Consider the following 16,782-nt stretch of genomic DNA (forward strand, 5'->3'; position numbering starts at 1 on the left):
AAAAAAAGAAAAATGAATGTAGGTGTAATTTTACTATTTGTCCACAAGATGTCCTCGCACATGATTTCCTATTAGCATACTATAAGTATGCTAAACAGGAAGTAATGCGTGGACGTTTGACTCGGGAATATACGACGCAGGCATCTCATTGATGCCGGCAATCATTGACACGGGGACTTAGAATAATGAATGGGAACGGTGTTCCCATTCAATCACCTTCCCTCTAATAGGCGGCAGCGAGTACCTGTGCGGGAGTGTGTGACAGCCATCTGCCGCTATTAAAGTTTATTTACGTGGCTGGGCAGGAACTGAAGTCCTGCCCAACATAGATATACTGTAGGAAATCACATAAGTAGTTACAAAGGCTAACTTTAAGAAGACTTGTAGACTGGGAGAGTCAATTACAGGGATAGGACACTGAAAGTAAATGGCAATGTCAGGAATAGCAGACTCACCTCTCCTGCTCGCAGTCAGCATTGTAGGGCAGGCACTTCCGTGACTTCCAGGAGTGACTCCATTTCCTCTGCACGCAGGTCTCTCGAGGAGGCTAGTAATGCTGGCACTTTCAAACACACACGCGCAGCAAGTAAGAAAGCTTATAGACTTAGGAAGCGTGTCAGCTGACCAGCAATCAGCTGACACATCTCCGCCCTAGTTATTCCCTGATTGATCACCTGTTCAGGGGGCAGGGCTACAGACCCAGAGCTGCCTATATATTCCTTGAGCGGTCAGTGCTCTGGTGTCTGTTGTAGCTGACAGTCCTTGTTAAGCCGCAGACCCAGTTATGCTGAATACACACCATGCGTTTCCGCATCGAATGCGTCAGTCGATACGCGTCGATTCGATTATTTCCGAGCATTTCCGAACGCATTTCGATGATTTTTATGTCGATTGCCTTGTAAAGTATGGCAAATCGACCTAACAATGCATCGAAACGTGAATCGGACATGTCGGAAATAATCGAATCGATGCGTATCGACGGACGCAACGAACGCAGAAACGCATGGTGTGTATCCAGCATTAGATCCGAGTGCTTTTGAACTGGCAGGACCCCAGGGATTTTGCACATAGCTAGCTATTGCTTTTCATTGATATTGTATTCTGATTACTGTGTGTGACTCTTGCCTTGCCTTCTGACTATCCTCCTGTTTAACCCTTGCATTACTTCCGCCTTCTGATCTGTTGCCGACTCTGCCTGAATCACTAACCTTTTGTCTGATCCTTGGTACTTCACATCTCTGATTTCCCGTTGCCAATCCCGGCCCGTTATGACTATTGTAGAATGTACATATCTTATGGAAATAAAAATTCTAGATCTAAAAAAATGCTAGTATGGATAAATAATACTGTTTTAGGCATGATGAAGTGTAAAAGGAATGCCTTTAGTGCCTAAAGAATTAGGGGACTGCATCTGCACTAAAGAATTATAGGGAATGTAACAAAAACTGCAAAAAAGTCATCAGACTTGTAAAACTGGAAGCAGAAAAATATAGGACTTTTACAAGATCAGGTGGGAAATTTGATTGTGGAGAACCGAGCTAAAGCGGAAATTTAAAATGCTTGCTTTGCGTCTGTTTTACCAAGGTGATGCCTTTAACTCATAATATGGCCCTGGTTTGTTTCCAATCTACCTCATTCAGTGTGAATTGCCCAACACAGGAAGGTGAGCAGGCACAATTAAATAAGACTAAGATAGACAAGGCACCTGGCCCAGATGGCAACCACTATTGAAGGAGTTGAGTTCAGTTATCGATAAGCCACTTTATCTTATTTTCTGCGATTCTCTTTTGGTCAGTTCCTTATGACTGGCGTACAGCTGATGTTTTCCCCTTATTCAAGAAGGGAAAAAAATCAGAGCGAGGAAACTATAGACCTGTAAACTTAAAGAGACTCAGAGATCAACTAAAGAAAAGTTCTGATACTTACCCGGGGCTTCCTCTCGCCCCATAAACACGTCTAAGTCCCATGCCATCCTCCCGCGATCTGCCGTTTAGCCGTGGAGAGCCCCCGTAACAGACTCAGTTGATGCCAGTCTGTGCAAACCTCCCGCGCATGCGCAGTAGTCCCAGACTGACGTCACTGAGCCTGTTACTGGGGCTTACTGCAGCTGAACGGAAGATCACGGGAGGACAGTGTGAGACTTAGACGTGTTTATGGGGCGGGAGGAAGCCCCGTGTAAGTATCAGAGCTTTACTTTAGTTGATCTCTGAGTCTCTTTAACATCAGTTGTGTGTAAATTGTTTAAAGGTATCCTAAGGGATGCTATACAACATTATGTAGCACAGAATAATCTTATTTCAGTTTTACAGCGTGGTTTTACTAAAGACAGGTCCTGTCTCAGCAGCATACTCAGCTTTTATGAAGTAGTGCATTAAAATTTAGATCTTGGGAAAGCTATAGATGTAGTGTACTTGGACTTTGCAAAGGCGTTTGTCACTGTTCCCACAATAGTCTGGTGTAGAAGCTGAGGATACAGGGACTAGGAGAAAGTGTGTGTATGTGGATAGAGTCATTTGAAAAAAAGAGAGAGAAAAGTACCCTTATGATAGCACCAGACCAGCACACATGATTCAAAAAATAAAACACATTTTATTGAACATTTTCAAAATCAATTAAAAACATTAAAATTTCACCAAGAGGTGAACTGCGGTGTCTCCAAATACAATAACAAATATTCAAGAGTGTAAAATATTATAAGTCATCTCTAGTGCCTCCAACCTCAAAAATACAGGCTAATTATAACAATTAGATATGAAACACGTGAGCAAAACAATGAAACTGGTAAGCAGCCTAATAAAAAGAATGGGGTCTAACCCCATAGGTAGACTGTGAAAGTGTCACAAGTAGGAAAAAATCCTCAAAGAGAATTTGAGGAGAGTGAATAAAGTGATAGGCGTGAGTATCTAGATAAACACGGCTAAAGGGAAACGAGGTGAGCCGTGGAAAAAGTGAAAGATCACAAAGGAATCGCAGCTGCAAGGGTGAAAGTGGAGAGCTTACATGTGGTATGGCATGGAGGGACACGTATGACCAAGGAGGAGACCGCAGGAGAGCCTTAATGCATCATGCGGGTTCTACCCGCTTCAGACGAGGCTGATGTGCGACTGAGCGTAGGGCCCTTATATCTCCGGTACTCGGAATAAGAACTGGAAGTGACGTAGCGCAACTAACGGAAGTGACGCGGTCGCGTCACCAATCTGCCAGCGTCGGGTATCCATAGGAACCAGATGCGGCTGACTGTCCGGAATGGATGAGCCTAAGTAAGAAGCTGCGATGTGTAGATAATAAGGGGCAATATGAAAATATTCAAGAGATTAAAAACGACCAACTTGAAAGAGAATAAGGAGGAAGCATAATAATCCATGTATGTGGATAGAGAAATGGTTACGGGATAGAAGGCAAACAGTGGTGGTAAACTGAACATACTCAAAATGGGAATCTGTTACCAGTGGGGTACCTCAAGGATCAGTACTTGGTCCAATTATTTTCAATTTATTTATCAATGATCTAGTAGACAGACTACAGAGTAATTTAGCCATCTTTGCAGATGATATAAAAGTGTGCAGAAGTATCAACACTAAGGCTAATAGAATTATCAACACTAAGTGACATATTACAACAGGATCTTGACAACATGGCCATATGGGCAGGCAAATGGCAGATTAAATTTCATGTTGATAAATGTAAAGTCATACACCTTGGATGAACCAATGGCAGCTCATCATATAAAATAAATGGCATACAGTTGGGAACAACAGACATGGAGAAGGACTTAGGAATACTGGTTGATAACAAGTTAGGTAATCATATACAATGCCAAGCAGCAGTAGCTAAAGCAAATAAAACTCTGGGATGCAGAAAAAAGGGAAATAATAGCTTAACATGCTAGTATACTTCCTACTCCCTCCCTCTGTATAAATCACTTGTGAGGCCACATCTGGAATATGGAATACAGTTTTGGGCACCACACTATAGAAAGGACATTGACCTTCTGGAACAGGTACACAGATGGGCAACTAAATTAATCAGAGGGATGGAAGATCTCACTTACCAAGAAAGGTTGGACAAACTAGGGAACATGATTTGCGTATGGAGGAAAAAAGTTTTTGCCATCTATTTAGAAAGGGGTCCTTCACAGTGAGAGTGGTTAAAATCTAACATCTTACCTCAGAAAGTAGTTATGGCAAAATCTATATCTGCATATAAAGAGGACTTGGATTTTTCCCTTGCATTGAAGAGTATCTATAGCTATAATTATTAGGTAATTCCCGGAAGAGTTGATCCAGGGATTTATCTGGAGTCGGGAAGGAATTTTTCCCTTTTAAGACTAATTGGCCCAGGCCTTGTAAGGTTTTTTTGCCTTCCCCTGGATTAACTGGGATACTGTATATGCAGGTTCAGGATGTTTTTTTTTTTTATTTATTTTTTCTGGTTGGACTTGGACGAATCTCTTTTTACAACCAAACTAACTATGTAAGGTCATCCACAGTTCCAAGGTAAACACATATACAATATCAATATGTGTCAATCACGTTTTAGGCTACACTCGATGTCACAACTGACAGTATAAAATGTGGAGACAAAGGCAACCCTGCCCACGGGTTGAGGGATTCTTTTGTCTCCACATTTAATACTGCCAGTCGTGACATTAAAAGTTGCCTAAAACATCATTCGCACATCTTGAAAGATTCTGGTACACACATGAAAGGATACCAGATGTGAAAATACGCACGTGAAGAGCACTGTAGGATGCGTGCAGCCCGGCCAGTGCCTGCACAGTAGAGCGACCTGGAAGAGGATTTCCGGGGGGCTTTTAGGCATGATGTGGTGGGCATACATGAGAACAGGGGGAGCGACATGCATCAGGACAGGTAATAGTATATGCCTGCTCTATTTCTGTTACTATTTTCACATCTGGTATCCTACAAACCGTTTAGTGCATACAGATGTTCGTGGAAGTAGGTGGCCAATAGTGAAGGGTGATACTTTTCCCTGTCTGGCATTCCATTTGTGCCACAGTATCATTAAAGGAGACATTTTTTCACCCCACCAGGGGAAATATAAAATCCATTGCAGATACTCCTGTGGCTGTAGCTGGCTTGTTTATTTAATTGCATGCCTTTTCGGTACCGTAAGTGTTATAAAGGACTACATAGGAAGCTCTCTTAGAGGTGCTTCCTACTTGCAAAACGCTAGTATTGAGACACTTTTGTTATTTGATCTGAGGAAGCGGACTGTCATCCGTGAAATGCATAATAATTCAAGTGTCTTGTTTCTATTAAAAATTGTATTTGTTTATTTGGGCTACCCCCTTCTTTTAGATATAAGCCAATTTATTTATGTTTTATCCAGCTGACATTATCCCTTCCACACTTCACATCTTGGGGTGCCTCCTCCCTCCCAGTAATATCCCACACCAACCCTTTCAGCCCAGGGTGTTGGCCGTGTATGTTGGTTCCTTGGAACTCTTGCACCCTTTTTTTTTTATTTCAAAGAATTTTTATTGAAATCCGAGGAATAAGACATACAAAGAAGTATATATATAACGATTAATATCTGTTTGATTAGCAACTTAAAAAACATTGTAAATAACATAGTGTGATTATTATTATAGAGAATCCTGAAGAATTATTCAAATAAAAGCATAAGCCTCATAAGTTGTACTATTAACACAGTAATATACATTTATCCCTTGAGTTCCAAAATTTCCCGGCCTTTTCTCCCTATCCCTCCCCCCTTACTCTTACCCATATCTCCCCCCTCCACCCCCCCCCCATCTCCCATAAATCCCCCCCTCAGTGGAACACATCTAATAAAAATACCAAATACTGCTAAGTATGTAACGTAAAGCAAATCCGCCTTAAGCAACAGTTTGTTAATAATGATAGAGTACCCTCTCTATAAGAAAGGAAAACCTAACCCTCCTCCTCTACATAGTGAAAGTTTTTACCAAGTACAGCATTACCAAAAATACAGCTTAAGAAAACCATGTTTGATTATAGGTAGACCAAATTCTCCTATATACCAATCATTTTTTTCCCTGCTTCTGATTCCAGGTAGATGTGCCACAGTAGCCAGGAGTTTGCATGCGATAATTGCCTACTATGTGTTTCTTGCACCAGTTGTTCCATATGCTCAATATATTGCATTTCCTTATACCAATCCCGAATAGATGGCATAGTAGTGGTTTTCCAAAATTTTGGAATAGTAAGACGGGCTGCAGATAGGAAGTGTCTCAGTAGAGATCTTTTGAATTTACGAATTGGCATTGGTAGAATTAGTAAAAGCAAGGCTGAGGGAGAATTATCGATTTCTATATATAGACAATCTTTAATGATAGCACATATTTTAATCCAAAATTGTTGGATTACTGGACAAGAATGCCAAATATGAACCATGGTCCCAACTTCTTGTGAACATCTCCAACATAATGCGGTTTCAGATGGGAAAATTTTATGTATGACTGCTGGTGTCTTATACCATCTTGATAATATTTTAAAGGCGTTCTCTTTGCCCCGATTGGAGAGGGATATTATGTTTGTAAATATAAAGGCTTTATCCCATTCCTTATCTGTAAACACCCTATCTAGTTCAATATGCCATTTGGAGATATATGCTGGTTTACAGTCATATACTATATCTAGCATCATACAATAATAAGTTGAGAGCGCTTTTTTATCAAGAGGGGATAAAAAAAAGTTGCTTTTCCACCTCGCTCGCTTCCCTGTTTGTGTATCCCCCCCTCAGACATTGCCTGAGAAAGTGTAAGAATTGGAAATACTCAAATTGTGGGATGGCCAAAACATTACCCCTAGTCATCAAATCCTGTTTAGATGGGGTTAGATTATCAGGCATAATCTCTTGTAATGTAGCTTGGTCTCCAAGACATTTCCGAATAGTATATGAAGGGTTAAAACCCGGACCAAAGACAATATTATTCCAAATAGGCGTTAAAGGGCCTAAGTAAGAAAAAACTCTATGTTGTTTAAGGAGCTTGTCCCAAATTTGGAGAGTCATTTTAGTAATATAAGACCAATTTTTAGCTGGCGCTAATCTATCTTGGGGGTAAATCCATATAGCTGCTTTAAGGCCCAGGTCAGATAAAGCATTTTCTATTTGTACCCATTGCCGAGAACCCTGATACCAATCTCTTATACGTGTTAAATGGGTAGCTATTTGATATAATTTTGGTTTTGGGAGAGCCATGCCCCCTGCTTCTTTCATTCTATGAAGAACATTCTTGGCTATTCTATGGCCCTTATCTCCCCATATATAATTGAGCCATAAAGAATCTATCTTCCTAAAGAAAGTCATAGGGATATAGATAGGCAATGTCTGAAGGGGGTATAGTAATCTTGGCATCAGGTTCATCTTGATAATATTTATACGTCCGGACCACGAGTGTAATACACCTCTCCATCTCTGCAGGTCCTCCTGGAATTTATGTAATAAAGACAAAAAGTTCTCTCTATATAAAAGCGAATTATCTTTGGTAATTCGTAGTCCTAAATAGGTGATATAGTCCTCTTTCCATGAAAAGGGGAATGATCTCTTAAGATTGCAGTATAATCTATGTGGTAGTGATAAATTTAGAGCTTCGCATTTGGAAGTGTTAATTTTAAAGTTACTAATATCTCCGAATGTTTGGATCGTTTTCATTAGATTTGGAAGGGATGTAACTGGATCTGTGATATATACTAAGAGGTCATCTGCAAAGATGGAGAGTTAATAATGAGCACAGCCCATAGACACGCCGTGTATATCCACATTATCTCTAATAGCTATGGCCAGGTGTTCCATGGATATTATGTAAAGTAGAGGCGAGAGCGGGCAGCCCTGACGGGTACCGTTACTGATTGGGAGAGGTTCAGACAGGAGCCCGTTTATTTTTAGTTTGGCCATAGGATAGTCATATAGGGCAAAAATTTGATCGAAAAAGCGAGAGCCCAGTGGAAAGCCAAGCTGTGTTAATGAGGCCTTCAAGAAAGCCCATGAGAGCCTATCAAAGGCCTTCTCCGCGTCAAGCGCCAGTAGAAGGCCTGGAATTTTTGCTTTTTGAATATAATTGGAAAGAAGTAGCGTTTTTATGGTATTGTCCCTAGGCTCACGCCCAGGGACAAAACCCACCTGATCCAAATGAATAATATCTGGGATAATAGGTAAAAGACGGTTAGCTAATATTTTTGAATAGATTTTTAAATCAACGTTAATCAAAGAGATTGGACAGTAATTGGTGCTATAAAGGGGATCTTTCCCTGGCTTTGGGATAACTGTAATATGTGCTTCTTTGGCTTCAGTTGGTAGCCTGGCACCTTTGCCAATCTCGTTAAATGCTGTTGTGAATAAGGGGGCCAATTGGCTTCTAAATAATTTAAAATATTCTGAAGAGAACCCGTCAGGGCCTGCCGCCTTCCCTGGTTTAAGCATATTAATAGCCAAAGTAAATTCATCCTCTGTAAGAGGTTCATTTAATGCTTCTATTTGAGTTTCCGATAATGATGGTAATTTGTTTTGTGAAAGAAAATTTTCTAGCAAACCTGGCGGGGGATTATCTATCTTTAGATTATATAATGATTTATAATACACATGGAACACCTTTGCTATCTCCTCTGAGGAGTGTACTTTACGCTTCTGCATATTAAAAATAGCCGGTATAAATGTGGAAGCTCTCTTCTGTCGCAGAGAGAAGGCTAGTAACCGACCACACTTATTAGCTTGTTCGTATAGTTTACTTTTATACCTCATCAGATTATCCATTCTAGATTGTTCTAGAATCTTTTTAAGAGAGTCTCGTTTTTCTTGTAGTGTCTCTAGGGTCTGATCTGAGATTGATTGCTTGTGGAGTTGCTCTAATTTCTCAATATCTGATAATAAAGCTATAATTTTAGACGCTCTTTCTTTCTTACGTTGAGAACCTAACTGAATCAGAACTCCTCTCATCACACATTTGTGGGCATACCATTTAGATACTGCAGATACCCCATCTTCCCCAGAGTTATTGGCAATATAGTCTTGTAACGCATGTATCAAGCGAGCTTTGCAATCTTTATCCTGTAATAATGCAAGATTTAACTTCCAGTTAAAGTGAGGGCGTGTAATCCCGGGAATTGTAAATTTTAAGAAGACTGGTGAGTGGTCTGACCACAATGAAGGGCCAATATGTGAGGATACCTTCCAAGAAAGCATATTATGGGATATTAAGAATAAATCTATTCTGCTATAGCTCCCATGTGGTTTGGAGAAAAAAGTATAGTCCTTGGACTTTGGGTTAGAGATCCTCCATATATCTACCAATTGAAGTTCAAAAAGTAGCCTTTTAATTGGGTGGAGTTTCTTTTTGGAGAGAGATGATACACCCCTAGATGTATCAAGTGTTGGATCCAGGGTCATATTTATATCACCCCCAATAATTATTCTACCTTCGCTAAATTCATCTAGTTGTAGAAGTATGGAGCTAAGAGCATTAGTTTGATCAATATTAGGCAAATAAATGCTAGCAATAGTAAGGGTGACATTTGAAAGTGTTATCTTAGCAAATATATATCTCCCATCCCTATCTATCTTAGTGTCTTTTATCTCAAATTGGCTGGACCTATGAAATGCAATGGCTACTCCCCGTGATTTCCCACCCTCAAAGTTACTACAGATCCATTTAGGATAGTATTTATTAAATGTCAGGACTGGAGCTTTCCCCTTCATAAAATGTGTCTCCTGTAAGAGAATGATTTTTGCCCTCTCCTTATGACATTGATATAAAATGTGAGATCGTTTAGCAGGCTCGTTTAGACCATTTGCGTTCAAAGAGCATATTTTAGTTGCCATGGCGGATATATAACCAAGAGCTATAGTTTTTCATCTGTGTGAACCACCGAGATAGGAACCTTCCTCCCTCCCCCCCCCCCCCCTTAGACAGCCAACCAGCCGTTTTACACCCATCCCCTGATGTTATTAGCTCCACAACATACTGGAGCTTAAATTGTGGTGGCATAACGCCACTGCAGTCACCCCAAAAATATTTAGACTGCGTCACCATATGTGAGAGAAGTAGCTCGGCGATAGCCCCAGAGCCCATAGTGTCCCCAAGTCCCTCCCCCCCGCCAAAAATGTATCAAGACATATTAAATCGGCAAAACCAAACTTAAAGCATATATACTGCGATATAAAAAACAGGTCATTTTTGCATAAACATAAACTATGCTATTGATAATGCATCTATTCAATAAGAAACCTAAAGTCTCTAATAAAAAGGCATTATGATAGTAGTGTAAAACCTTATGCTCTAGTTATTTAAGGGTGTATAACGTGTCACCGAAATTATACTCCGGATTGAAAAGGTGAATACAGAAGATTAGTACTAATAAACCTCAGCCATCTTCTGACAATAGTCTTTGTCTGCGTCTAGGGTCAGATGGTCTCGCTCTTTGCCAGCGTTCTTTTTGAGGAAGGGGCTCAATTTCTTCCATAGAGGGCCAGTCTGGTAGTAAAATTTTATCACAGGTAAGAAAATCTTGAATCTTTGGTAGATCTTTTGGACTCTGGAAAACGATCGACTTGCCTTCCTTCTTTATTAGCAAACGAAAGGGGAATCCCCATGCATATAGTGCCCCTGTAGATTTCACTGCTTCCAGAAGAGGTTTTGTGGCTCGACGTAGCCGTAATGTATATCTGGATAGATCCGGGAAAAATAGGAGGGTAACTCCGTCAAAATCGATTGAGCCCTTCTCTCTGGCTGCATTCATTATCTCCTCTTTAATGGTGTAGGAGTGTAACCTGCATATGACATCTCTTGGAAGGTTATTACGCATTTGGCCAAAAGCTCTATGGGCTCTGTCAATCACAATGTCAAAATCGTCCTCCTTTCCCAGCAAAATCCTGAAAATACCTTGTATTGATGGTAGTAGATCCTCATATTTCGTTGCCTCCGGGAGACCCCTTATTCGCACATTGTTGCGCCGTCCCCTGTTCTCCAGATCGTCCATTTTTAACACGTGCTCGAGGTGGGCTTGATCTTGTGCTTGAGATTTTTGAATAAGCTCTTCCACCTTCTTTTCTAAAGTTTCTTGATTCTTCTCTAAAATATCCACTCTATCTCCAACATCATACAGATCAGCTCTCACCTCCTCAATGTCCCGTTTATACGCTGTCTCTATGCGAAGGGCAAAGGCCTCAAAATCACGTTTGGATGGAATGCTGCGTAGCAGGGCCTTAATGTCAAGTTCTTCCTCTTCCCCCATCTTCATCCCCATCAGAAACTTCGGGGGACCCCTCTGGTGTAGCTTGAGAGCGAATGCTCTTGTGGGGTGAGGGGGAATGATCATGCTGAGATCTGTGTACCTCTGATCGGGAAGGAGCGCTGGATGCTGCGTCATCATGCTTTCTGTTGGAGCGGGAGCCAGTCTGCCGGAAAAAAGTTCCGATCTCGGCGCTGGTCGCTCTTCCTGCACCCTTAGCTTTCTTGTCCTTCTTCTCCTTTCCCATCCTGCCGATTTAGGGCTCTCTGTATCTAGCGGGGAGTCGGCTGGGGACCACTCAGGACGGAGCTCTTCCTACACGCGTCTTACCGCGGCCATCGCCAAGCCACGCCCCCCCCTCTTGCACCCTTTTCTCCTTTTCCTGGAGAGCGACTTAAATTGTCGAAGACTAAAGAACTCGAGTGAGGACGGGCTTTCCTCACCAGCCGTTACACTGTGGTTGCCGGTCTTGCAACTTATTTTTGTGAGTATTCTGCACATACTGTTGAGTGTCCCATACCCTCTACGTGCTACACTATCAGGGGCTCCTGGAATCCCTGTCTCATTTTTTGTCTCCTTTGGAAGGTCCTCGGACTCCATTGGTACCACACCCTCTACTAATCATGGTAGATTACATGATGATACATTTCTAAAGCTGTTAATGCCAGCCACAAACACAAACTGAGAAAAAACCTAAACTTCTCAGAATCCTCAACAGAGTATACAGTCTATGACTGAAGGGTGCCCAGAAGTGCACTTTATAAGACTGTAAAAAGTAAAATCAGTTTTGGTTCCGTCACTCAGCAGATTCATCCCTATAAAGCTACAAAGTCATCAACATGCTACATGTGCCAATGTGTGGTATTTATCTGAATAAAACAATTCTTAAAATTACCCAGCATGCTAAAATGACTGGCAAAGCTGTGGTGTCATTGGCCTTGGACATTAAAAAGGCCATCAACACCATCTCATGGAAATATGCGATGCGCATCCTGCAGCACATTGGTTTGACGGGTGGACACATAGTTCGGCAGCTCTACTCAACTCCCTTGGCCGGCCTAAAGCTCCCTAGTTCAGACTCCCAGCCTATCCACATTCAGAGGGGAATCTGTCAGGGGTGTCCCCTCTCCCCGGTGATCATTGCTTTGATGATGGACCCACTGGCCAGTTCTATTAGGTGTAATGGGGCTATCCAGAGCTATAGCATTGATCAGCATGAATCCTGTTAAAGGTAATCCAATAACCCTTATGAAAGAACTCAAGGAATCCACTTCGCCAAACTGCAATGTTATCTTTATTCACATGCGTGGACTTCTGGCATCAGATCACACGAGAGGATCTGTATCCAAACTCACCGACACAGGAAGTCCACGAGTGTGAAAAAGGTAACATTGCAGTTTGGCGAAGTGGAATCCTCGAGTTCTTTCATAAGAAGGGTTATTGAATTACCTTTAACATTTTGGTCCTTCGAAGCCGGAAAGTATCTTTGGTGTGAACGCATTTGAAGAAGTGTATACAATGAACAGAGGCGCCAAAAGTATAAGATTAGATTAAATGAGCTTAAAAACCAACTTAAATGGCAAAATTGAAGGAGGAAGTGGTGGTCTTACCTCAAACAACAATTACTTTATTGCACAAACATGATTCAAATCACAAAAAGGCTCCTTGATTGGAACCAATACACAGGTATCAGTTAAAAACTTATTTCTGCGCAGAAAGTCTCTACATTAAAAGTCTCTACATTAAAATAATGTTTGTGCAATAAAGTAATTGTTGTTTGAACCAAGATGACATGGAGCCTGAGGCCAATTAATAATTGTTCTGTTTCTTTTTATTGAGTACTGGCTGCTCCAACTCACTGGTTCATGAAGTTAATATTGAGCATTTGCACTGCAGAACCATAACTCCTTGGCAAACCCCAAACTATTTATGGTGGTCTTACCTCCCTCAAGCAGACACAACAACGACTGCGATTTAGACAGTCAAACACGTTTATTAGGAACTCCAAAAAGAAATGCAACGCGTTCCGCAGGTTCAACCCCGCTTCATCAGGCAATATAGGGAGGAGTGTCAAACAATCTGCACAAGGATTCAAGTTAAGCACCTCTGCATTCGAAGAAGTGGCTGCATTCATTGACTCACAATCCATGGAGTCAACGTAAAAGACCCCTGGAGTAAAATTCTCTGTTCAAAGAGGCCAGCTGCAGACGTGAGTGTGTTCATACCTGGACTACTTTCAAAAGAACCAAGTACGAGAGTTCCTGTCCAAACTGTAGTAGTGTCGTAAAAATATAGGTAGAAGGAGCTCCCCAGGAAAGGAAGCCTTCAAATTGCATCCTGTAAGTACTGATTTTTTTTGGTCTATGCATACAAATGTCTAGTGTTGTAGATTGACATTGTAAGGGAGGTTAAACAATCAGATTTAACCCATCAGTAAGTTTTGTTAGGTCTAGGCAAAATCCTTGAGGTATTAGAAGAAAAGTCAGGCTGGGTGGGATGCACACCGCCCTTAAAAAAAAAAAAACTGACTGAAGACGGACCAGTGACAAAATACTACTTATTTGAGAGATAATGGGTCAATCAGGTGCAAAGACGGAACCAACAGACGATGAATATATTACGCATAGAAGAAATACGGGCTGGACTAAGTACTGTCAGTTATGGAGAAATAGGTTTGATTTTGCAGGTCATTTACATCCTGAAGCCTGTAACAAACTAGTTGCACAGATCAAATCAGAAGCAAAGTGGGACAAAAAGGTAGAAAGATCCCTGGGTATTGCAGTAGCAAATATATGGACCCAGGAAGCTAACAAACAGCAACATCAGGTGAACACTTTTAGGTTTGGGAAAAAGAAAGTTGTCATGTATGTTGTTAATTGTATTGATGATGAAACCGATTGTTATGTGAATGACAGTGGACGTTCTCTACGCCCCCAAAGGCGTAGATGCAAGGATTATGAAGGTCGCAGAAAACGTGGATAATGTTTTGTATGTGGCAAGAAAGGTCACCTGGCTCGACAGTGTCCCGACAGACACCAAAGTCCTGAGTGACTAGGCGTGGATGAGGGTGCCATGATTGTGAAGGTTGATTATGCAGATTGCTACAAACTTGAGGTCACCCTTGTTGTAGGCAACGTGAACGTTAGATTTTTTGGTGGACACAGGAGCGTGCAGTTCTGTATTTATGTCTAGTTGTAAAGTAAGATGGAAATAGGAAGGTTTAGAGTTAATCAGAAATGATGTAGGTGTGTAAAGCTGGGAACTAAGGAGCACAGAGATCTTACCACCAGATCCCAAGAGATAGAAGAATTCAACAAGGGAAGGGAGGGGCCTCTGGAGGATGGTACCCTTAACAGTGAGAGTTAAAATGTGCTGTTTGTTTGCAGTTTGTATGATTTAAGGAATTAAATGATGTATGTACTGTAAATGTCCCTATAATCTGTATGTCTAATGTTTTTGCCTTAAGAAATTCAATGAACTGGTCAAAAGAGAATTTCACTGCATTATGTTTGTTTATTTATGTAAGTTAGTTATGTTGATTTGTGTTTGTTACGGTATTTTCCTGAATTCTGCAGAGTATTTCATAGATTGTATTTTTTGTGTGTGTTTTTTATATATATACTAGCAATGACAATTTGATTATAAACAGGAGGGAAATGTGGAAATAATTAATATAGCCTTTATAATTGAATTGTGTTTATAACATTTATACTTTGTATTCCTATATTACTAAAAGCTTTTCAGTATATTATGATGATATACATTGTGGCTAGATTTTTTGTTATTGCAGGATCTTCTGTAGGAGACACAGAACCGGTCTATACCAGTATTTCCTGTGATGAGTCTGAAACCCAGGAGAACAAATTTCTTGAGAAATTAAACTGAGATAATAAACCTAGCTGGGAATTAGAAACTGTATAGCAGGCCCGCCCTTACAGAAAATGAAAGTAGCAGGAATTAATAATGATTGAAAGATGCTGTCTGAGAGGAGGAAGCATTTCAAGAGACTATAATAAGAGAGAACAGACAATAGGTTTCACTTCTGGTGTCGGTGAGTTTGGATACAGATCCTCTCATGTGATCTGATGCCAGAAGTCCACGCAGTTTGGCAAAGTGGAATCCTTGAGTTCTTTCATAAGAAGGGTTATTGGACTACCTTTTACAATCCCTAACTTACTGAAGTAACTTCAGCTATTTGAGTCTCTCTCCAGTTTAAGTATAATTCCATAATTTACAGCCAGGCAATAAGATGCAATCGGATCTGTTCTGACAAGGATGACAAAGACAAACACCTGGATTACCTGAAGAAGAATTTCATAAAACAGGGATACAATCCTCTAATGGCTGAGACCCAAATCAAGAAAGCTAACAACATCCCTAGGACTCAGCTCCTGGAGTACAAGCAGAACCAGGAAGAGAGCCGTGTCCCACTGGTAGTAACCTACAACCCACGCCTGGAAATCTTAAGAAAGATTGCAAAAGAACTTCATCCTGTTCTACACAAGGATCAGAGACTGAAAAAAATATTCCCTGAACCTCCCCTCCTAGCGTTCCGACAGCCACCCAATCTTAAGCAGATGATAGTGAGGAGTGCCTTAAATAGGCAAGAACAGAATGGAACATTCCCCTGCCGAGGGAAAACGTGTGGGACCTGTAAACACATCCATTCCACTGACAGGATACAAATACCAGGTACACAACAGGAATACAAAGTACAAGGCACCTTTTCCTGCGACTCATCTAATGTGGTATACGTGATCATGTGTGCAAAATGCCCCAAAGGAATTTATGTGGGAGAAACAAGTCAACCACTGCGTGATCGCATGACACACCACAGATTCACTATTAACAGCAGGAGAAAGGATATTACAAAATATACTGATCTCCCAATACCAACACACTTTTGTTTACCTGGACACAGTTTAAGCGATTTTCGCGTCACTGTATTAATGGGTGGCTTCAAATCGGGAAACATGAGACTAACACAAGAAACTAAGTTTATACATTGGTTCAAAACTGTAGAAGATGGTTTGAACAAGGACTCTAACTTCTTGTGCTGGTACGATGGGTTTTAAATGCCACAATTCTTTTAATTTTAATTTTTTCTATCTTTTCATTCATTTTAGTGCCATATGCTGTGTAAGATGGAATTCACTGTCACTATTCATTTTATTTGCTTTCAGGTGCTGGCTTTAAATGCCACAATTCTCTTAAGCTTAGAATTAATGGTGCATGTAACCAGGCCAGTTACAATTGGAATTAGGAATTTACGATGTCTCCCCATCACCAGAGTCTGCTTTATGTCATGTTGAGGATTCTATTGATCTTATCAGTTTAGATAGGATGCCTGGGAAAGCCTCCTCAGTAACAGTTAAGGCATCTAATTACATTTATGTTTGCTAAAGAATGTTTCTCCTCTGTATGTCAGTGTATATAAGCTGTGTTTTTCAGTTTTGGTCAGGAACCAGTCCGACGAAGGCTTTTTATAAGTCGAAAGCTCACTATTTATCCATCTCTAAGTTAGCCAATAAATGGTATCATCCTGATTCAA

General features: G+C 40.8%; 1 protein-coding gene across 5 annotated transcripts in view; it reads right to left on the reverse strand.

The window, feature by feature from the left end:
- The window catches only part of SLC12A7 (solute carrier family 12 member 7), a 715,067-nt gene that overhangs the window by 194,624 nt on the left and 503,661 nt on the right, over positions 1 to 16,782 (reverse strand). The gene's annotated exons all lie outside the window — the stretch shown is intronic.

Source organism: Hyperolius riggenbachi, chromosome 5 (assembly GCF_040937935.1).
Source record: "Hyperolius riggenbachi isolate aHypRig1 chromosome 5, aHypRig1.pri, whole genome shotgun sequence".
Taxonomy (NCBI): domain Eukaryota; kingdom Metazoa; phylum Chordata; class Amphibia; order Anura; family Hyperoliidae; genus Hyperolius; species Hyperolius riggenbachi.